Source organism: Eleutherodactylus coqui, chromosome 5 (assembly GCF_035609145.1).
Source record: "Eleutherodactylus coqui strain aEleCoq1 chromosome 5, aEleCoq1.hap1, whole genome shotgun sequence".
NCBI classification, from domain to species: domain Eukaryota; kingdom Metazoa; phylum Chordata; class Amphibia; order Anura; family Eleutherodactylidae; genus Eleutherodactylus; species Eleutherodactylus coqui.
Window position 1 is genome coordinate 158,498,396 of NC_089841.1, and position 25,045 is coordinate 158,523,440.

Sequence of the window (25,045 nt, forward strand, 5' to 3'; positions counted from 1 at the left end):
GGATCTGTCTGTTTTGGAATTTTCTGCTACATGTGAAAGTAACCTCCGGCCACTCTCACACATGCTCTTTTTACTGCGATTACTATGGCGTTTTAAACGTCGCGGTAATCCCAGTGGAACTCCCCCATTGATTTCAATGAGGCCTTGCTGTGATTTTTGAGCATTGTCTGCTCTATTTTGCCCACATTGTTGTGTGTTTTAAACACATTTTATCACCATTCACAATGATGGGTACGTTAAAAACCGCTATCGGACGCAGGTTAACGGCCAGAAAATAGGCTTGCAATGTATCTTCTTTGGTTCTAGTACCTCTGAGCATCTCTAGAACACGTAGCGCAACTCTAAGGCCTTAGTCAGACGGGCGTTTTTAGCCGCGATTTGCGCATGCGCATGCGTCCGGCGATTTTATAAAACCATTGCTTTGCAATGGTATCGGACACATGAGCGCTTTTTATGCGCTCGTCCGATAAATTATAGAACAGAAATCGCAGATCGCACCTATCTGCGATCTGCAATTCCTGTTCTTTTCTCTATATGCGCTCAATGGGGCCGGCGGCAGCAGCGCCGACCCCATTGAGAACATATAGAAGACAAATCATTCTTCTCTGCCACAGCTGTAACAGCTGTGACAGAGAAGAACGGTTTGCCCATTGAATTCAATGGAGCCGGCAATACAGCCGCTCCATTGAAAGCAATGGGCTGCCGGCGTGTGCGGGGTGAATTGTCGGGAAGGGCTTAAATATATAAGCCCTTCCCTGCAATTCATCCAGAAATGTGTTAAAATAAAAAAAAATTGTATACTCACCTTTCCGCTGCAGCCGGAGTCCAGCCGCGGCCGCTGTCAGTTCTCCTGAACTGCTTCTCGGCACTATTCAGCCGGCGGGGCTTTAAAATCCCTGCCTGCTGAATGATCTGCCTCTGATTGGTCACAGCCCTGACCAATCAGAGGCAGGTTTCACTCACACACCCATTCATGAATTCATGAATGGGTGAGTGACTGCTGCCTCTCAGCGCTGAGCCAATCAGGGGCAGGTCTGACTCACATCCATTCATGAATTCATGAATGGGTGTGAGTGAGACATGCCTCTGATTGGCTCAGCGCTGAGCCAATCAGGGGGCAGGTCTGACTCACACCCCCTTCACACCCACTGCAGGACGGCCGCGCGGAGCTCCGGCTGCCAGGAGAAGGTGAGTATATATATATTTTTTATTTTTACACATTTTAGGATGAATTGCAGGGAAGGGCTTATATATTTAAGCCCTTCCCGACAATTCATCCCGGGCTCGCCCGCAGCGCATTGCTTTAAATGGAGCCGGCTCTATTGCCGTCTCCATTGAATGCAATGCGCTGGACAGCTCCGGCCCGTTTCTAATGAAATGCGGCTAGGAGCAGATTTTTGGGCGATTTGCGGGCGACTTGCGCGCACCGGTCACGCGATTTGCGGATGCGCATCAGTCATGCGATCCACAAATCGCGTAAAAAAACGCCGTGTGACTAAGGCCTAAGGAAGAATCGCACCGCAATACGCACAACGATTCTGTACCTAAATGGTGAGGATTTGGCTGCGCTTTTACTTGTGGATCAGCTGTGTAATGCAAGCCTTGTATTTCAATGGTTGAATTCCGCAGCGTAAATAGACACGATGCAGATTCAGAATTCGCAACGTTTGACAAAAGTATCCGCACCGTATGAAGGACATTTTTTCAATCCCCTCCACACCGTTTGTACTGTAATCGCTGCATGGCGAGTCGCTGCATGTGTGAAGGCGGACTAGAATGTGAGACGCTCTGCAAACTGAAAGTGAACGCTCACAAGCATCTTTACGATCGCGTGTTGAGTGAAACAACGTGTGGCAAACGCAGGTGGATTAAATTACTCTTTAAGCACATAATTAGTCTACAATCAATGCTTTGAATATACAATATCAAAATGCATTCCTGTCCAGCGGGAGATCAGCAAAGAAAATAATTCTGCAAGCATATGTGAGGTGAAAGGAAATAGCACAATAGTGAAAAATCCACGAAGCAAAATAGTGCTCTACATGAGGCCACTTAATCATAGGTTCCCAGCTGAAATGAGCTATAAGACCACACAGGAATGTGCTCTGCAAGCAGACAGAAAGCCGCTATATAGTGTGGCTGATACACACTGGATACAATGTTGTAGAAAACATTCTAATACGCAAATAAGGGAGATGGAACAATACCTCCACAGCGCCACCTATTGGAAGGCAGCAATACCTAAAGCAATGTTAGAGTCTTTATACAAGCCTTGTAACAATGACCAGGAATTGAAAAGCAAAGGCAGAGCCCATGCACAGACAGCTGTTTCAGGGTTTTTGCCCTTCATCAGTGTGCCGCAGGATTCTGACTTTGCTAGAGAGAGGCCTCGGACGTGGGTCAGAAAACATTCTGCAACAGCAAAAACACCCAATTAATGTTCAATTTTTTTTTTTAGATGATAGGGTGGTACAATTATAGGAGATCCTTCATACATGCCACCTGCCTAAATATACGGTCTATTTACACTTTAGGGCTCCCACACACTTGCGTTTTTTAACACGATTGTCAATGGGACTTTCTAATGTCAAAAACGCATCGCACAAAAATCGCAAAGCACAAACTTGGGATGCATTTTTAACATTAGAAAGTCCCATTGACAGTTGTGTTAAAAAAGTGCAAGTGTGTGGGAGCCCTTAGGCTGGAAGGCATTTGTGTTGTCTTTGGGCTACTGCAGCATGGCAAGATGGGCAGCGTTGGTCAAGAGGGATTTATTAAAGTTTTCCTCAACTTCTATGTTCTGTTTGGTGGGTTTGCAAAATCACTATTTTCTAGGTATCTGCATATACTGTAGACGAAGAGTATTTTGTTTTTTTTTTACAATCTCTGAATTTTTGGTTTAATGACCCTTAATTGAATATATACCTGCATTCATCAAATGGTGGGAAAAGAACACTTTAAGTAGTCATTAATGATGGGTGTTGCCCCTCAATAATTTTCCAACAACGAGGCATTGAGCACGCTCTCTCAGGTTTGTACATGGACACTCAATGTCCAATACACTCCGTACTTGGAAGCTACCTGTACTAATTAGTAGTGACGAGATCGGCTGCTAACAATGATCACATTTTACGTACAGTACAAACCACATGCAGGAAAGCACGAGGACAGAGAGAAAAAATGGAAAGGAATTAGTCTCATTTCCTGCACTCCTTACAGGAAACTGGAAATAAACTTTCTCATCACAGCCGGAGTACAATTTCCCTAGTGTGAGGAGCCGTCGACAAGATGGAAAATTTCAAGAGTCCTTAATGTTAAATGAATTAAAATAATGCTAGTCCTACAGCTCACCCAAAAGTTAGTGCCTCGCTTGACAAAGGCTGACACAACTTCATTGCACAGACAGGTACTCATAAATACCTTATAGTATGCCCATAATGTTACCTGTAATATTAGGGAATCTGCACAAAGTTCAAAAACTTTGCGCCTGGAAATCCAAAATAAATGTGAAATGGGTTTTACCTGCAGCAAGTGTCCGGAATTCAGCAGTCGGAAGAAAAACAGTTCTCACACTTAGGTCTGCTAATCAGGGAGCATGAACCAAAGAGGAGCTCTAAGGCCTAATTCTCACGGGCGGCGTTGCCCGCAGCTATTAGGTTCTATTGAATCTATTAGCGCAATGCTTACGGTGCGGAATTCCACCGTGGAATTCCGGCCCATGAAAAAAAAACGTAATCACCCGCGGCATGTTCCATTTGCCGTGGGCGTACACGGGGACGGCTTCCATGGAAGCCGTCCGTCATGCTATCTTCCACTGTACACAGCGGAAGATAGCGTGAAAACGCTTCCCCGCCCACCGACGCCTGCGTCACATGGAGTTCATATTCCCACAAGTTTTATGATTCGCACAAAACTCCCGCAAGATTAGCGCTTGTGTGAAACTGGCTTAAAGCTGAGTTGACACTTAAACGGAATTCGCCTAAAAACTTAAAAAATAGAACTGTTTTTGTTTTTTTAAAGTGAAAACAAAAATGCAACAATCTGTGCTTTTGTTCAAACTTAAAAAAGAGGAAGAAGAAGGTAGATAAAAAACTGAGCAACAAATTGAGGCCAATTCACACGAACGTATTTATGCAGCGTATTATGTCTGAAAAATGTGTGTGTTTAATATGCAGCGAACAGAACCCATTGATGGGAACAGGTTCCTTCACAAACTTATTTTGCTGCGCATTTTGTTTGCGGGGGGGGGGGGGGGACACAGTAAGCTCTATTTTCTGTGTATTTGCGCAGGGATAGAGGACATATTGAACTAATTACACTATTGCCTATGAATGGGAGCATGACTGCACGTTTTCTGTGGGTGCAAATGCACACAATTTGCGCGCGCAGAAAGTCCAGTAAATCTCCCACATGCACGAGCAAACATGCGATGCCCAATGTGCAAATATGAGGTGCAAATCGATGGATAAGGCTGGGCTCACACTAGCGTAATTTCACAGGGTATTACCCACGTATGATACACGGTGAATGGAGTCAAGGAAAGTTCATTGCTTTTCATTGATCCGTTCTAACATTTGCAAATATTCATTTCATGTAATATGCATGCAAAAAATAAACACAGCGTTTTTTATCTTATCGCGTATTATGCGTGATAGAGCCCTATTGTTCTCTATGGGTGCGTAATAAATGTAATTACATTGTGTTTGTGCGTCGTATAGAAGCGCCAGAGCGGGATATTTAAACAAAAAATGAAACCAGGAAGACTGCGCAGGACGGCGTGAGATACGTGGTGAAGTCACTGCCATACGCAGCGATAATGCGGCTCACCACCAGCCCCACAGCTGACAGACGCAGCGTTTTAAGCTTACGGTTGTGTGAGCCCATCTGTTATGCGCCTGTGACACCAGCCTGAAAGTGAAAGGCTTCAGTTTCAATGAGTTTCTATGGGTAGAAAAACAAATATTTTCAGTTTTGCAGCTCCCACAAAGACGGGAATACTAGGGTGAAATAAATGACTTTCACAGGCCAATCAAAGAACAATATGAGAGGTTCATATTGGTGCTGTAATTGAATCCGTGCGCTGGATCTCAATGAAGAAGACACAATGAGGTATTCTCATCATCACCTAGCTTGGAGATTAGTGACGCGACCGCTCTGATATGTACGTACGGGATGTGGACAGCGGGCAGCAGCAAGGCTGAGTCACAGCATGATTAACATTTCATACAGACTCATCCAAATGTAAGCTTCCTAATTATGTCACCGCTACAGCCAAAATATCAATGGGAATCCTAACAGTAAAACAAGTACTATATGTCACATTATTAAATTATACCATACATGGAAGTAAAGTAGTGGAGATAGGCAAATGTCTCAGTGACACACCAGCAACATTCTAGTAGTGTAACTTATTTCATCCCAAAATGCAAATAAGGGCATATCACCCAGAGGAGCACGGATGGCCTTATTAGGGTATTTTCACACGAGCGAAAAAAAACGTGCGATTTTTGCCTGCTGCGATAGTCAGTAAGAAAAAGCAGAATATGAAACCAATTATATACAAGGGTTTTCTTCCCATCTCTGATGTTTTCAGGATAAAAAATTGTGTCTTACTCTATCTTTCTGCGATGTGCAATTTTTTTTTTTTATCTCGCATGTATTCCTATGGGGGCTTCTTTTTATTGCATCGCATCGCTACAAACGTGCAATGTGATTTTAACATTACAAAGTCCCATTAACTTTTGCAAAAAAATAAATAAATAAAATCGCACGACTCTATGGCGGGCTCCAGCGATGGGAGATTATTCTCCAAAATAGGCATCGCTGACGCTCACAAATTGCAGTGAATAAAGATGTGGTTTTGCCACAATTTTCTCGATCGCCCGCATGGGGTTAGCCTGTGTCCTCACTCACCTTCTTGGTGCTCTCCCTAAAGAGTTGTACACACAAATAAAAAAGGGAACGCGACAAGCAGCTAGTCTCGCAGCACCGTGACACTAACATCGGATTTAGAAAATACCAGAGATATTTATAAATGATACCATATTTATAATAAATATATTATGAATATGGAATCATTATTTGCTGCATATTTCCTTTCATAGGTATTTAAAAAAGTTTGGAAATGTCCCCTAAATATATGCTATTTATCTCAGCCCCTATTTATCAGTTGTTGCCGTTCCTTCATTAGACCAAGTATCTTTAGGGTACGTTCACACTAGCGAAAATGCTGTAGCACTTCTGTATCCAAAATCCACACACTAGTACGTATCCGCAGGCGATCTCAGCAGATCCAGCGCTCCTCTCACCCGGTACCTGGCGGACTCTATTGAGCGCAGCGCTGCTGGTCAGGTGATGCGGAAGTGGTGTGGATTCTGACTCGGTTTTGGATGCGGAATTTTCCACTGTGGAAATTCCACAGTATTTCCGCCCGGTGTGAACAGACCCCTATACTGCTTCTTCAAGGCTTTTAGTTGAGAGAAAACATGAGTCATATATGAAGGAGTCATATCTTACAAACATATGGCATATCCACTTGGTGTGCAATAAATGTAGGACAGGAGTGGATACCACCCCTCACCTATTGAGAGAAGGGGTCCTGTAAGCCCTGTTAGCCAATTCTGTGCAGCAGCTGTATATTATACGGGTTGGATAACAACCACTAAGACACAGTACAGATGACTCATATAGTAGCTAGGAGTCTATTGTATTCACGAGCCCAATGTACCCAAACATGTTTTTTTAATGAAAATCTTGTTGGAGATTCCAAAATATTATATACAGATTAGGCATCACTTATCCCTGAGAAAAGCAAAACATCACAAATCCCCCCCCCCCCCCCCCCCAAACTCCAAAAAGTGTAAAGGGAAGTGCTGAGTAGCTGGCACCCCCAGCCCCACCCTACCATAACAATGCAAAGTGAACAGAAAGTCCTGCCAAGAAACCAGAAGGTGAGGGGCAACTTAATCTCTTCAGATGGCCAAACTGTTAACCTCTCACTTGCCAATACATGATAGAAACATGGAAGATTACCAGCAGAAAAAGACCACATGCCCCAACTACCCTGCCTTTACTTCTCTTAAAGCAGATACATGTTGATCTCAGGCATTCCTATATTATTTATCTATGGATTTTCCAACCACGTCTGCTGGAAGTTTGTTCCAACCATCTTCTACTCTTCCAGACATTGCTTCCCATCTTCTCCCAACTGACCTCAGATTGTGCCCCTCTGTGTATCTGCCAAATAAATACAATTCCCTCCTGAACCTTATTTATACCTTTAGGGCTCATGACCACGGACGGAGTGGAAGACGACGCGGGACTACCGCGGTGGTAAACAAAACGTCCCTGCTGGTGACTGCGGAAAAACGCACTGCCATGTAGAAAAGCTAAGAAGTTCAATAGAACCAAATAGCTGCGTTATTCCGCCACGGGGAACACGGCAGAAATCCATCCGTGGGCATTAGCCCTTATCATATTAAAGGTTTTGTTCATGACCCCCCCCCCCCTCATTATTTTACTGCTTTCCTCCAGTTTATACAGATTAAGTTCTGTGAATGAATTTGTAAGATATAAAGAGCATACATCATGTTGGCACATACCTTGATACCTAATGGCCATTACCTAACATTTTTCTACACTTTAATTAAAGAGGTTGTACAACATTGTTTGTTATCAATTATCCACAGAATAGGTGATACAAGTCCAATCTCTGAGATCTCCATAAAGCCTGAGAACAGGGGTCCTGTGACCACCTCTTCTCGTCATTGTGTGCCCGCTGCACCCACCCGCAGGGACACGGAGATGGAATGGAACAGTGGTCACACATAGGTCCAATCTCGTCATCGTGGGATCCAGAAACACAGCACGTGCCCTAACAGCACATAGGTGCTTTACAGGTGACAGGTTCCCTTTAGAGGGGTTGTGTCATCAGAGACATCTTCTTGCAAATTTCAGCAGCACATGATCAGCACCGCTGGCAATCAGCTGATTTACCCGGGGTACAGCCACAGCCAGGTAGGCATCTCTTTTGAAGCAGCCGATGCAGAGGAAATATAATATCATTGGCACTCATGTAATACAAGGTCAGCCGGAGTCTAACAGTGTCTCCAGACCTGCACTAATTGCCTGCCGGAGGTAACCCCCTTACAGGGAGTCTCCCAGCGCCTCTCACCAGTTATTATAACGCAGCAGAGTGGTATGATGTAATTGTAAACATACCTTTATGTGAATTTTGGAACTGGCTTTATGGAGCCAAAGTTATCAGACATGCAAATGAGTCTGGACGTGCCCGGTGGGTGGTCCGGATCACAGCCAGCGGTCCAGCTCTCCTCCATTAACCCCGCCACATGCCTCCTATTCTGTTCTGATTGACATTCCAGCGGCGTGCGCTCTCTCTCTTTCATCATTCATTTACAGTAGGGAATTGCAAGCTCAGCAATGCCTTAATAGATATCAGAACTGCCTCTATAAAGCCTGGTTTAGACAGAACGATTATCACTCAAAAGATGTCTTTTGAGCGACTTTTGAGAGATAATCATTGTGCGCATTCAGCGCAAGGTGATCGTTTAAACGATGAGCGATCACTTTGCTCTCCAAGCGGGGGGTGCAGGAGACAAGTAGGGTCGCATGTTATACAGCTGAGCGCTCCGAGCTTGGGATGCAAAAGACAAGTGGGGCCGCTTGTCTTCTGCATCCAGCTGTTCTCTGCTCGGAGCGCCCAGACGTTATACAGCTGAGCGCTCCAAGCGGGAGATGCAGAAGACAAGCGGGGCCGCTTGTCTTCTACATCCAGCTGTTCTCTGCTCAGAGTGCCCAGCTGTTATACAGCCGAGCGCTCCGTGCGGGGTATGAAGAACACAGCTGGACTGCTCTGTTCTTCATACTCAGCCCGTTATCAGGAATGGGATACAACTGAAACAATATTATCAGCTGTATCTCGCTCCTGATGAAGCTGATCGCTGTCCTTCAGACAGGCTGAAAGACGACGACAAGCGACGGTTTAACGAAAACTGCACGATGTCAGTGCAGTTACACTCAACGATTATCGCTCAAAAGATGGCTTCGAGCAAAAATCGATATGTCTAAATCAGCCTTTAGACATGAGTATGATCACACAGAGACAGTCCTGATAACCAGTAGACATTATGGAACATGTCATCAGCAGTCGTTCAGTGGAAGTCTAAGGGCCCATTTACACTGAAAGATCGCTTAAAAAAACACGCTTAAACGACAGTTTAAGTGACCGTTTTGAGCGATCATCTTTGCATAACTCTATGTAACCAATTAGCTACTTAAGAGTTAATGCAGGCGGAGCGGGATACTGTCAGGATAGCTTCAAGAACAAAGCAGCTGTTTTGTATATGCAAACAGCTGCATTGTTTTTGGAGCTTCCAGCTGGTGTCCCACTAAGAAATGCCTGCAGGATGCCAGCTGAAAGAATACCATCAGCGCTGCCCACTGAGAAAATCAGCAAGTGGCGCTGACAACAGTCATCGGTGATTTCTAGCTTGCTAGAAATCACTGATGAATGATTAGTGCACGAAAAGTACACGATGGCCATGCGCTTGGACACAACGGTTATCCCTCAAAAGATGGCTTTTGAGCGATAATCATTGTGTCTAAATGCGCCTTAACGTTCTAGATCCCTAACGATCAACTGATCACTGGGCAGCAGTCAGCACGGACACCACTGGAAAGTGCTGTCCATATTGCAGCGGCCCGGTTTGGTACTGCAAGCATAGCTTCCAATTAAATTCAATGAGAGCTGTGCCTGCAGTACTGACCTGGGCCACTGCAATGTTGACAGCACTAACTGCTTGCAGTTGCATCCATATTAACAGGGGCCTGGGGATCGGTGATGATACTGAGTGACAGAACCTGCTAGTCAGCTATTAATGACCCTTCCTTAGGAAAGATAGGTCATCAATAGAAAAAGTCCAGGAGAACCCCTTTAATAAAGAAATTTCAAAAGAATTAGAAACCCTGCACACAAAACACTGCATTCAGCCCATAATACCTAATGCAGGCAAACAAGTTCAGTACTAGCGGTCATATCTCAGGCGGTATTAATACTCCACCTGACTAAAACGGATAGAAAAACAAGACAATCAGCATTTCAAAGCAGCATGAGGTCACAGCAAATCAACAAGTGGGGGAGAGGTGCAGAGACTGATTTCACAAGATGTTCCTCTGCAACACCTCTTGGCATGTTAAGGTCCATTTAGACAACGATTATTGCTCAAAAGCCATCTTGTTGTTTGTGTACTATTTGCTCATCGCTCATTTCTAGCTAGCCCATTTAGCAGGGCCGCTTGTCTTCTGCATCCAGCTGTTCCCTGCTTGGAGCGCCCGGCTGTTATACAGCTGAGCGCTCCGAGCGGAGGATACAGAAGACAAGCGCGGTGGCCCCGCTTGTTTTCTGCATGCAGCTGTTCTTTGTTTTTCCTGCGTCGTCTCTATTTAATACATCTACAGTGTATTTAATAGCTCAGCATGTTCTATTTTTGTGCAGAATCTGCATGGGAATCTCCCACTGAACTCAATAGAAGCCTTCTGACCTGCAGCCTATCCGCAATTGACATTGCAGATAGGCGACAGGTACCCATGTCATCGCCTAGCGATGCATGCGACATACAAATACTTTTTAAAAATAATCTGCACTGTGCATAAACGGCGGTGAGCGTCCACGGTCATCCTCAATGCAGAAAGAGAAGGTACACGGAGTCGCCGGCCGAGGTCAGAGATGGATTCTGCTGCGGGCTCCTGCCTACGAAATCTGACTCGTAGGTGTGCAGCTGCCCTTAGTAATTGCCCTTTCTAGAAGGATTCCATCACAGATTGATATTTCCTTCTTGCTTGGTGCACACATAGCCCACAAAGGTTTGCCAGATTGCACAGGGGTTGTAGGAATCTGGGTGAAATCTGACTTCGGCCGCCTGCAGACGGGCGGAAATTCCACCACTGGAAGCCTGCATAGGATTGCGTTAACAAACGCAATCCTATGCAGACGGCCGCGCGAAATCTCACGCGGCAAACAAACCACAGCATGTCCTATTTCTGTGCGGGGCTCTGCGCCGGCTCACATGAAAGGGCTGGAGCTGCGGGAGCCGGTGAGTACGCGCTGCTCTCTGCAGGCGCTCGGGTCGGGTCCCGCGGCGAGAATTCTTGCTGCCGGATCCGAGTCGGCTGTCTGAAGGCGGCCTTCTTCGAAGAAAACCCACTAAGCTCTGGGTTTACCTAAAATATCCCTACAATAGGCAAATGTAGTTACTCATGTACCCCTCGTCCGTGTGCTGCGCAGGCTCATCTACATGTACTCTTCTTCTGCGAGACTCGCACAAACAGGCCTCGCTGTGACTTTTCCGTGTTCACGAAGCTGCGGGAGAAAACTCGCTCCTGTAAATACATCCATTACAAATAACAGGTTCTAGTTTTGTGCTTCTTACAACACACAACTTGTGCAAGAATATCAGCAATGTAGATAGGGCCTAAGGCCCCTTCCACACGACCGTGAAACGCGCGTGAGATTGGTGCGTTGCGAGATGCACAAACGTTACACATATATGAACCGCATTCTTTAGAACGGAGTCTTATACACAGAGCGGAGAGACGGAAACCCTGAGCTCAGCCCTAATACAGGAGTGGACTCTGCATTGTGCGATAATTAACATGTTGCGGATTATTATTCCGCGCCGTATGTCTATTTCCACCCGGTTTTGTGTGCAGATTCTTTCCACAGATTATGGACAAAAGTTTTTAAAATCTCACCCACTTTGATGCTATAAAAAAGCTGCGGATTTTCCAAATTGAGGAAAATCCCCCCCGTGTGATCACGGCCGTGGGGCTCATTCACACCCAGCTGGTTTGCTGCGGATTTTCCAAAGCAGCACATTCTCACCAGTTACTGCACAGTCGGCCATGAATCGTGCTACAGATCTGAGGCAGATTTTACTCCTTTTGGAATTCAATTGAGGGCGAGATCCGCCCCAACTCCTGAGACAAAATCCACAGGGGGAAAAAAACCGACTTCTGCCGGATCCTCCGCGCGCTATTCTGGCAGCGGATACACAACTATATACACCGGTATAGGAACATCGGACCAGCATGGGGCGACTAAACCGGGAACGGCCACAAGCAGGGCAATCACTTGGCCAACAAGACGGAGGATTAGTCTACGGTCACAACGGAGCGCGCAATATTGTGCCGAGAACCAATAATATCGCGCCTGTCATCTTGCGCTCTACCAGCGGACATGAGCCTTTTACAAGCAAAACCACCTCGCTTCTGTGAAATCCCGATCTGCATGCGCGATAAAGGATCACAAGTTACCCCGTTGAAGTCAATGGGATACATGGCGTCACAGTCACATGGCACGCGAGGTCTTTACGGTCCCATTGACATCAACAGATGATGCGTTCCGAGGGGCGTGAAGAAGATGGGACATGCAGTGATTTTTTTTTTACCTGGCAGCTTCATTGTTAGGGGAAACGCCGCTCTTGTGTGTGCGACGCCGGTCAGAAGAATGGAGTGAATAGTCGTGCAAATCTTGTGCTTGTGTGCATTCAGTCTTAGGAGCGCGGCGATGCGGGGGTCACGCGGACGCATCATCCTCCTGGCATGGAGGAGCTGCTTGCCTCTCAGTCCCATCACTGCTTATTTCTAGCAGCACATGTATGAGAACATACTACACGCGTGTGGTCATACAATGCTATGGCGGACACACATGTGCTGCCACCTCCAGCAGGTCGGGTAGTCAGGATGACCCAGGTGATGTAATGGTTGTCAGCGCTCAGACACTAGAGGATATCCTGACAACATGAGGACTGCAGCATGCATGCAGAGAAGAAGCCGCCGGTAACAATGGCCGCCTCCGCCGCCGCCTCACCTGCCTGTCAGCCCCTCGCAGATGCCACTTGTACACACCGGCCGCTGCTATCGCGGTGCCGCTCTACTTTGGAATCCGGGCCCCTCCCAACCGCAGACCTCCACTGTCCCACAATGCACCGCGGCACTAGTCAACTCGATGGTACGTCAGACTGCAGAGCAATAGTAGAGTTGCGGCAGTGCGTTCCAGAGCGTCGCTATCAGCTGGGAGGACAGTGGGAAAGTCTCCTCGGCTCCCCGCACTGTGGGAACGTGTCCTGTGACGTGTAGCACTGCTGGGGATGGAGGGGCCAGCCACAGCTGAGGGAGTGTTACAATGTGTCGGGCTGTTCTACACTATAGTTGCTACTTGCAGGAGATATTTAGTGGCCATGTAAATTAAGAGTTGCCCATGGATGTGTGCAGCCATAGCTCTGTGCACACTGCCGTCACCAGCTGTATCCGCGGCGCACGCAGCAATTCTGCTACATAGTACGCTCCTGCCCACGGGCGGATATTTGCTGCAGAATCCACAGCGGGTGTTTGCACCGCGGATCCGCAGCAGATACCGCACATAGCATGCTATGGGAAATCCATTCTTCCTGCACACCAGTGGAAGAAAAAAATCGCAGCATGCTCCATTTTTCTGCAGATTCTGCGCAGCTGGCTTCCATTGAAGTCAACAGAAGCCGTCCAATCCGCGGCCCTTCTGCAATTGACATTCTGGAAAGGTCGGCGATTACTCTATAACTAGGCGATGACGTGGAAAAAGCAGTTGTTTAAAAAAAAATCTGTACTGCGTATGTCAGATGGTGAGCCGCGTGGACCATCAGCAGTACAGGTGAAAACGAAAGTGACAAGGTACACGCGGGCGCCGCTGCTCCAATGGTCGGATTCTGCTGCGAGAACCTCACGATTGTCGTTTGCCTGCGTTTAAACTGAACGATTATTGTTCAGTTTATCTCATTAGAATGATGGTGTTCCGTATAACGAGGAGGTAAGACACCGCTGTGTTATAGGGCTTTACAGGACTTTAATCCTGAGCGCCTGTCCTCAGCAGAGGCCACCAATATCCAATCAATGGACGTGCTTCTTACCAGGCGCAGTTCCTTACACTACTAGCGGCTGTGCCCGGTCCCGCAGCTCAGTCCCGTCCACTTTTCCTGCGATCTGACCTGGATTGATTCTGCCCCTGTTTTAGTCCAGGCCTTCCATTACCTTGGGTTTACATTAATCCACCGTCAGACAAATCCTATCCTAAGCATTTACAACAGCTCATTGAATTCAATTCACCACCCAAATCATTGATTTCTTGGAAGTGAACAAAAAAAGCTAGTTTGTAATGAATAAGGATTTATTTAGGCAAATACATTCTTTGCTCACTGCTAAGGGTGGGTACTTTGGTGATGGAAAAAAGTAAGGAAATCAAGGCTCAATTTATTAGTAAGCAACGTGTATAAATATAAAGGATGTTTATTTGCCTTATTTGTGGTGTATTCATCAAATATAAGACCCAGAATACCTCTTTAACCCCTTTGCACCCCATGATGTACATGTATGTTACAGACAGGAGGGGAATAGTGCTAAATGCCATATATTTACAGCATGGCTGTGACTTGTCAGCCGGTATCCCACTGCAATGGCACTGATCCCCCACCGTTAACCACTTACATGCCGTGATCAATGTACAGCACATGTGTCAAACATAAGGCCCATGGGCCGAATCCAGCTTGCTGCCTCACTTTATGTTGCCCGCGGCGTGGCGACACCGATTACCAGCTGAGGTGCCGTAGCTCCCCAAGGGTAATCACGCCTGAGCGCTGATCCTGGCGCACACTCTGACGTCAGTGTGCAGCCGGGATCCTCCTCTTCTGAGTCCCCTGCTCATCAGTTCCGCAGTCAGTTTGCACCTGGGCTCAGCGCGAGCAGAGGGGGAGTGGCGCTGACAGCAAGGAGGAGGTAAGTATATGGGTTTGGGGGGGAACTATTATTACTGGGGTGGGGGTAAATACTATTGGGGGTTAATATCTCTGAGGGGGGGTTAATATTACTGTGGGGGGTTAATATTGCTATGGGGTTAATATTATTATGGAGGGGCTTAATGTTACTGAGGGGGTTAATATTACTATGGAGGTTAATATTACTGAGTGGGGTTAATATTACTGACTGGGATAATATTATTGCTGAGGGGGATAATATTACTGTGGGATTATTACTACTGAGGGGGTTAATATTACTGTGGGGGTCGCTATTACTACTGGGGCCACTGTGGGGGTCGCTATTACTACTGGGGCCACTGTGGGGGTTGCTATTACTACTGGGGCCACTTTGGGGGTCGCTATTACTACTGGGGCCACTGTGGGGGTCACTATTACTACTGGGGCCACTGTGGGGGTCGCTATTACTACTGGGGCCACTGTGGGGGTCGCTATTACTACTGGGGCCACTGTGGGGGTCGCTATTACTAATTTGGCCACTGTGGGGGTGGCTATTACTAATTGGCCCATTGTGGGGGTCAATATTATTACTGGGGCCACTATGAGGGTCACTATTTTTTACTGGGGCCACTATGAGAGTCACTATTTTTACTGGGGCCACTATGAGAGTCACTATTTTTACTGGGGCCACTATCAGAGTCACTATTTTCACTGGGGCCACTATGAGAGTCACTATGACTACATCATCAGCCCTCCACCATTAAATCACATAGAGGTAATAGGTTGCCATGGCAAGCAGCCGCTGAACAGTGGCTTCGAGATTTGCCATAAAAGTACTGGCAAGTAAATCACATATTACACTGCAGGTTTATGTCCCCTTCAGGAGCCTAAAAAGTAAAAAAAAAATCCAAGTTAAAAACAGTAATTAAAAAAATGTCTTTTTTGCACACTTTTTTCTTTTTTACATTAAATTAAACACCATTTTTATTTCACACTGCAAACATTTTAAAAACAGCCAAAAAACATGGGAGGACAAAAAATGAGCAGAAAAAAATCATATGTACTGCAAAATGGAACCAATAAAAAAAACTATAATTCGTCATGTAAAAAACAAGGCCTGACACAACTCCATCCTTGGAAAAATAAAAAAGCCATGGGTCTTTGAATGCTGCAACGCAAAAAAAATATTTTAGAGTGCATTCACACATTGTGGATTTTGGTGCAGATTTACAGTGGATATCACCAATTCAATTTTAACAACTGAAACAAAAGCCATGGTAAATCAGTAAGGGTGAACACACCATTATTGTGGAAAAACCTAGAAAAAAATATACAAAATTTTAGTACTGTCATAAGGACTCATGTCCACGGGTGTTCAATCCCCACATATTACACGTGCGATGCGTAGCTGTGTAATACACTGTGAATGGAGTCAATGAAAGTCAATGGACTTTCATTGATCCATGCGCATGAGCAAGTAGACACTGAGTGTAGATATGTGCGAGAAATAAATCGCAGCGTGCTCTATTTCTCGGTGTACCACACAGCCTGAGCCCTATACTTTTGTATAGGCAGCATTTGCAAACGCTGTCCATATGCAATACATTATGCATGGGTGGCAATTTCATATGCAATCCCACTATGAAACAGAATAGAGAATTGAAAAAAAAAAACTGCGGGCATGCACAGTCCACTCGCTGTCCATATGCAGTCTCTGCCGACAGAGCCGGCATTTCCAAATACTGGCAAAATGCTGGGGGAATAAAAACGTTATCATGTTATTTACACCACATAGAAAACATCATTAAAAGAATGACAGAATAGTTTTGTTTTTTTCGCCTTGCCTGCCCCCTAAAATTTGTAAAGGTTATACAATATGTTGTATGTAACCCAAAATAGTAACATATGTAAGGCCGAAAAAAGACACACGTCCATCCAGTTCAGCCTATTTCTCCCCAATGTTGATCCAGAGGAAGGAAAAAAAAAACAGTTAAAATCCAATTTGCCCCATTTTTGGGGAAAAAATTCCTGACTCCAATCTGCCAATCGGAATAATCCCCGGCTTAATAACCCTTCTGAAGTAATTAGTGACTATAACATGTAATATTGTTACACTCAAGAAAGTTGTCCAGGCTCCTCTTGAACTTATTTAGTGAGTTCGCTATCACCACGTCCTCAGGCAGAGAGTTCCATAGTCTCACTGCTCTTACAGTAAAGAACCCCCTTCTATGTCGGTGTAGAGACCTATTTCCTCTAGGATGCCCTCTTGTTACAGTCACTGTCGTGGGTATAAACAGATGATGGGAGAGCTCTCTGCATTGTCCCTTGATATATTTGTATATAGTTATTAGAGTACCCCTTATACTGGATTCCCACGGGACGGCTTCACTGTAGAAATCTTGTGGTTCTGCTGCAGCGATAAACCACAGAAAAAGTGCAGCTTCAAAACACGCGGCACATAGCTGCAGGTTTTGGAGCGACTTTGCCGCATGCTTTTCCGTTGCGGCCGGCTCTCCCATAGAGAGAAGCGAGGCTGCAACAGAAAAAAAAAGAATTGACATGCTGCATCCCGGGAATCCGTGCCGCAGTGCCAGCTAATGCCGGTTTTGCCGCAACGGATTGTCCACCCCGTGTGGACGAGATTTTTGACAAATCTCGTTAACATGGCTGGCTAATCCCCAGACTAGCGACCGCAGGAGGTATAGCTACAGCAAAATTCCACAGGGAAATTCCGCGGCAAATCCGCCCTGTGCGAACCCAGCCTCGGGGCTTATTCCGACGTGCGTATATCGTGAAAACCCAGTTGATATACGCTCTCCCTCTCTGCAGGGGGAGGAGGCGGGCCAGGCCGGGAGCAGTTCACGGAGCTCCCGCCCCCTCTCTGCCCCTCGCCACTGTTTGCAATGGGAGGGGCATGGTGGGGGCGGAGCTAAGCCCCACCCCCTCCCATTGCAAATAGTGGCGAGGGGCGGAGAGGGGGTTGGAGCTCAGTGCACTACTCCCGGCCCACCTCCTCCCTCTGCAGAGAGAGACAGTGAATATCTGCCGGGCGTGAAAACCCGACCAATATAAGCACCTTGGAATAAGCCCTTATGGTACCAATAAAAAGTACAATTTGCCATACAGAACAGTCATTTAGCTATTTTGACTTATAACTAATAATTTACAGCTTTTGAAAAGTAGGGATGAAAATCCCCAAAAATCATTGCGTCCTTCTATCCAAAACGTGGCCGCGTCTTTAAGGGGTTAAAGTTTCTACTAAATATTATTCCTATTTGTAAACACCTTTCTTGCTGTAGAGGAGCTGATTGTCAATAGACTCCTGTGCCAGGCTATCTGCTCATCTGGGACTAGCAGTGAACAATCAAGGTCATTGATGGTTGAAATATGTGGGCTGTTATATTTAGTAACTAATGCAACATCCTTTATTACCAATATCCTCTGTTCTGCAGCTGCTTATCAGACTCGGGCGGCAGCATTTCAGCACATTCCTCTACACAGAACTTGTGGCTTATATTTATTCCTTTGTATGGCTTCCTTTTATGGCCTGCTTCAGATAACAACACTGAGGTCATGACTTTACATTGGTATTTTACATTTCTTCTATCAGCTGTCATGGTTGATTTATTCATGTTTTCTGTATGATGGTGAATATGAATTTCCAGTTTCACCTGTCCAGAGAATACTGCTGCTGTGGGTCGTTCAGGTGGTCTTCAGTAAAATGTCTTGCCTTTTTCTGTGATAACCCACCATGAACAACACTCTTTTTCAGATGTTAGCTAATGAGTGCAGTCATTGCCTACCGATCTTTTTCTGCTTCAGCAGGGACCTTCCACAAGGAACAGAATTGGGCTGGGCTCACACACGCCGGAATCCCGGCGGAAATCTCGCGGTTTGGCCGCAGCGAAAAACTGTGAGATTTCTGCCGGGAAAAGCGCTGCTTCAAATCCCGCGGCACTTAGACGCGGGTTTTGAAGTGGCCCGGCCGCACGCCCTTCTGCTGCGGCCGGCGCTCCCATAGAGGAGAATGCGCCCGCAGCGGAAGAAGAAAAAAATTTAACATGCTGCGACCAGCAAATTTTGCGCATATATGGCCTGCATATGTACTGTGTATTTTACGAATGTAAATAAAACCCTCAAGCAATCCCGAAGGATGTCAGAACTGTCCCTCACAGGTCTGCTAGCACCTGCGTAAAATATACAACAAAATGCAACATGCATATCCACTGCATATTGTACGTATCCATAGACTATAATAGGTGTATTACACGCATAATACACACCAAAATAGGGCATGCTGCAATTTTTTCACATGTGCAAAAACGCATGTTTGAATACTCCATTGCAAATCAATGCAACAGTTAAAGGGGTTGTCCCGCGCCGAAACGGGTTGTTTTCTTTTTCAATAGCCCCCCCCCCCCGTTCGGCGCGAGACAAACTCGATGCAGGGGTTTAAAAAAAAAAAAACGGATAGTACTTACCCGAATCCCCGCGCTCCGGTGACTTCTTACTTACCTTGCGAAGATGGCCGCCGGGATCTTCACCCTCTGTGGACCGCAGGTCTTCTGTGCGGTCCATTGCCGATTCCAGCCTCCTGATTGGCTGGAATCGGCACACGTGACGGGGTGGAGCTACGAGGAGCAGCTCTCTGGCACGAGCGGCCCCATTCAGAAGGGAGAAGACCGGACTGCGCAAGCGCGTCTAATCGGGCGATTAGACGCTGAAAATTAGACGGCACCATGGAGACGAGGACGCTAGCAACGGAGCAGGTAAGTGAATAACTTCTGTTTGGCTCATATTTAATGCACAATGTATATTACAAAGTGCATTAATATGGCCATACAGAAGTGTATACCCCAACTTTGTTTCGCGGGACAACCCCTTTAAGTTATCATTACCTTCTATATTCAACTACATAAACTACAGACCATAAGTACACAGTCAGCAGGGTGAGCTGTGATCTTCTCTATTATAGCTGTGTGTTCCCCTCTAGGCATTTTCTGTGGTAGGTCCATGTAACAGCATCACACAGACTACGAAACAAACTTGCTTCAGACAGCATAACCCCAAGTAAATCTGAGCTGGTCAGAATTAAGATCACATGACCATCTGAGGAGAGAGGCCAAGAATTTCAGTTAGGAAGGAATAACAAACCAAGATAACACTAGCTAATTTATATATACTTGGGAATAGTTACATAATCAATGGAAAACAAAAATCACCGGAGTGGCCCTTTAAGGCCTAATTCCCAAGGAGGAAATCCGCAGCATTGCCCCGCAGCTATTAGGTTCTATTGAACCTAATAGCGCAGTGCTCACGGTGCGTAATTCCACCGTGGAATTCCGCCCCGTGAAATCACCCGTAATCACCCGTGGCATGCTCTATTTGCCGCGGGTGTACGGCTTCCATTGCAGTCAATGGAAGCCGGCTGTCACGCTATCTTCCGCTGTAGCACAACGGAAGATAGCGTGAAAACGCTTCCCCACCCACCGACGCCCACATCATGTGACACTGCGGGCATGTCACATGACACTGCCGACACGTCATGTGCTGTACTGCGCATGCGCGCCGGCATGGGATGCGGGACATCGGGTAGCGGATCCGGAGGTGAGTATGAGGTCTTCGGGGGGGGGGGCGCTGTGACGGACTCCGCTGCAGAATACCGCTCACGGAGACCGTTACGGCCGTGGGCACTAGGCCTAAGTGTTTTAATAGTATCAGCAGTTTTACTTTTCATGTGTCAACAATGAGGAAAAGATGGACATTTCATATATTATTTATATGAAGGCCAGACTTTAAATTTATAGACGAATGTCAGCCATTAGGGATACATAACTCTATGATAGGGGGCCTGGTGTAGCACTGTACATAGAAAACATAGACCAGGCAGGTTAGAGCCATTCATCAAAGGTTAAAAGTGAGTACTGCCAATAAGAAATCATTAAACATCTCATTTGGAGCCATTTTATCCTAAATGCAGGGGAAATACACTCTTTGTTAAAAAAAAAAAATCAAGCCCCTAGAAGGAGTTGTTGTTTTTTTCCAAAACTCGGCATGCAGTTACATCTCAGGCATATATACTAATGATTAGAGTTGTGGTGTGATTAGATGAGCGATCTTGCCAGCTGGGATCCTAAAAGTGGTTCCACCCTTCATTTCAAACTCCTAATGGCAGTACCATCTGTAATACCTCATTGCCAGCCATGCCTACTAAATCTAGATGGCTTAGGGTACCTTCATACCAGCGATCGGGATATCACTGCGTTTTTTTAACGCAGCTGTCAATAGGACTTTCTAATGCTGAAAACGCATCGCACAAAAATCGCAAGTTTGTGCTTTGCGATTTTTGTGTGATGTGTCTTTAACATTAGGAAGTCCTATTGACAGCTGCGTTAAAAAACTCAGCGATATCACTGTGGGGGGTCTGGAACGCAGACCGTAATGCGAATGTTGCCTGTATCCAAATTAAGAGGAAATATTATATAGAGTACTCATAGTTGAGAACCATAATGACCCACTATACACAGACTTAGTAAATCAGAATGAATTCTGTTTATTGTTGTACATTGCTAGTTTATATGCAAGTTGTAAAGAAGGCGTTTCCAAATGTTACCTGATGCCTGGTTACAAAGTACTTTTGGCAACTGTAAATCAACAAGCTTTTCTAAACAAAAGGTATCAACAAAAATGTTTGAAGTAGACATAGAACAATTACATGTGATAATAAAGGTTGTCTCCTGGCTGGCTGAGTACCTACTTAATCAGAATGTAATCTTAAAGATCCATCAACAATTTGCACATCAAAAGAGGGGACATTGTTTCTAGTTTTCACATAGACAAAACTGGTTCGGCCACCTACTCGGGAGTCAGCACAGAGTTGGTATTCAGTAAGATAACTGAATAAAATCTAATTAATCATACATTTAGTATTTTAAAATCAATATTCAAATAAACGCTTGAATATACCTTTTTACATATGATTCTATATCCAAATTCTACTAGCAACTTCCGGAATGTTTTACATATAATACATAACATTATATAACCAAATAACTAATGTCACATTTATTACACTGTTTCCTTATCTGTCATGTTAGGTTATTGATTAATAATGATTGACCCCTATCATTCCCCCATTTGGACATCAGAGCCACCATTATCTCCTGGTTCTGTCACCCATAGGTGCCGGGTTCCCAGGTAGGAATGGTGCACTCTATGTCCATCAAGATATGAAGACATAATATCAAATATTGCAAGTCAATCAAGGTTACAATACAGTAATCTTAGATTTATCAACATCAATATCGTCATCGTCATATTAGACACTTAAAGGGGTGTATTTTTGGGTATGTCTCGAAGAGTCTCTACAGGAGTGGGGACAGATAATAGACAAGTCCGCAAAATGTCCTCTCCACTCCTGAGGTTGGGCATACACGTGTGGGAAATATTTGCCCATCCAGTCCATCGCTTCTCCATGTGGATCGTTCGTAGTGGTGTTTCCCAATAAGAAGATAGTCCAATAAGACAAATGCAGAAGTCAAAATCAAAATGTCCATTACCTCCCCCACCCAAACAACGCCGGGATCCCACCCATCACTTTTCCTCTGGCTCGGGAACTTTCTTGCAGTGGGAGGCATGTATCCACTTTTACAGAAGTAGGCGTTGACAACAGAACTTGGTATGGTCGTCAAACCTTGGGTCCAAGGCCTTTACTACGTGTCTTTTTGCGACCACCCAATCTCCAGGTGGCAAGAAATGAGTCCCCTCTAGGTTGTCAGGGTCTGGAATTGGGGAAAACACTAGATCGGGTGTTATTTTCAGTTTACGACATAGTTCTTGTACATATTCAATAACCTTATCACACCCTTGCTGTAGGGCCTGTGGATGGTACAGGCCTAATCTTGGCATAGAGCCAAACAACACTTCTTTTAACTTAAGCATATAATTTTAGTTCTTTCAACTTTGTTAAACTCTGCGGGTGGTATGGAGTGTAAAACGCTTGTTCCACTCCCAGGCTGACATCACCTCTCGCATCACTTCACCTGTAAACTGTGTACCTCTGTCACTCTCAATTGTCTCTAGTACCCCAAATCTACATACAAGTTCTGACACAAGTTTAGCCACTGTACATTGTGCGGTGGCTTTGAACAGGTCCACGCACACAAGGACGTACTCATACCTGCCTTGATTTGGGAAGCTGGATGTAATCGATTTGTAATCTCTGAATAGGATACAGTGGTCACTTCACATGCCTTCACATATGCCTTCGCCAACCTGTCCAACCCTGGAGCATACCATACCTTGTCCATAACAGAAACCATGGCATTCCGAGAGGCATGCACTTTCCCGTGAGCTAGGACGGCGAGGTGGGGGTAGGCAGCCGCTGGTACATCATCTACGTCCCGTAGGACGCCAAATCCCAAATCAACAAGAGTGGTGGGACCAAGATCCAACTTACAGCACAAGGGGTCTTGCGTCCTGTCCTAGGAGAGCTGCAGCCTTGGCTGCCCTATCCCCTTGTTCTCTGGTGACTGCCCCTGCGTGTGTGCTTTAACCTTTATTATGGCCACCTGTCCTGGCAACATGATAGCTTAATGGGCTTGCCTTGTGCCGTGAGAAAGCTCCTGGACCGCCAAATGGGTCCATAATCGTGTGCAGTACCAAAGACGTACATGGAATCAGTGTAGATATTAGTAGTGGTATATTTTTCAATCGTACAGGCCTCAGTTCCTGCGCTGACATGTATGGCGGCAGTGGTTTTTGTACAAGTATCTCATTCAGTGTGACTACTTCAAAACCTGTTACAAACCTTCCTTCGTCATTCAGGTATCTAGATCCATCCACAAACATTTCAAGGTGGGGGTTTAGGAGGGGTTTGTCAGTGACATGTGCGAACCCAGCTGTCACAATCATGCTGGTGTTCTGCGTCAAAGGCCTCCTCTTCATCATCAGTCAGAGAATTTGCAAAAAGCTGGTCCTCTGTACTTACTCCCCCATTTGAATCAGTGTCACCTAATGGCAATAAGGTGGCTGGATTCAAAGCGGTGCAACGTTGAAATGAGACATTGGATGAAGAGTGTAAATGCAAGTTCCATTTTGATCCGTCTAGCAAGAGACAGATGTCTACGGCTTACCTGTGTCAGGATACCATGTATGTCATGTGGGGTGTAGATCACCATGGTGTGATCTAAGAAGTTTCTCTTTGCTGGCTTTGCAGCCATTCTACTCTGATGGAGGAAACACAAAAGGCTTAGTGATGCATTGAGGTAACTATTTGTGTCAGCAGTACATAAAAGTAAATTAAAAACAAATCATCAACATATTACAAGAGGGCGGTGCCCTCGCGAATTGGCCAGGCGTCTAATACCAGTTTCATGAATCTGGTGAACTGGTATTGGGCTATACTGTGCCCCTTGTGGCAGCACTATCCAACAGTACTGCTTTCCTCTGAAATTAAATACAAACAAATACAGACAGTCTGTCGAGGTCCGTCTGACTGGTAGCCCAAAGGCTCGAAGGAACGACACTAAGAACTTGTTTCTCTGCGTGCGTAAGAGTGAAGACAGGGAGAGGTGTCGCTAGGTCTGCTGCCATCCGACCGAAGGTCGGGTGACTTTCAGACCTGGGGTGTATACGAGCCTCACCGGACGAGTGAAGTTCGATACAAGATCCCAAGGATCCCATCATTTCGGTTCCCAATATGCTTTCAGGACTTTCCAGCACAAGGAAGCGCATGAGGCATCGTGACCCTTTAAACATTACCTCTAGCGGTTCAGTTTCTGCCAGCTGAATTGGCATTCCTGAAACCCCTTGCACCAATTACTGCTAGACAATCAGGCTGGTATTCTATTTAAAATAGATCAGAATCTTGTAGCAAAAAAAAAAAATTAAAAATTTAGAAATTGCTGACCTGCAATACCTGGATCAATTATGTCAGATGTCCAGTTCCTTGGGCTAAGCAATGACTCAGGAATTGGAGTTTGTCTTGGAGGTGGCTTACTATTTGTCAGGACCTGCGGAAAGCTGAGTTTCTGCAGTAGCTATCAAGACAAATACATGAGCCGGATCTACCAAGAGAGCAGTTAGTTTACAAACCTCCTCTGAACTGTCACTTGAGGTCTCAACCCGTACCGATCCATCCAGTGAAAATTTGATGGATGCAGATAAGGCTTGTAAGATATTAGTACAAATAACAGACATGAATTACAACAAGGCAGAATAATCCACAAACATGTATTCATATT

At 45.6% G+C, this 25,045-nt stretch overlaps 1 protein-coding gene across 1 annotated transcript in view; it reads right to left on the reverse strand.

Annotated features, from left to right (window-relative positions):
* The window catches only part of LOC136627949 (septin-2A), an 86,975-nt gene extending 73,975 nt beyond the window's left edge, over positions 1–13,000 (reverse strand). The window contains exon 1 of the mRNA XM_066603496.1: positions 12,887–13,000. The gene's annotated coding sequence lies outside the window, so the exon portion shown is untranslated. The remainder of the gene's footprint in view (positions 1–12,886) is intronic.
* Positions 13,001–25,045: the final 12,045 nt, after the last annotated feature.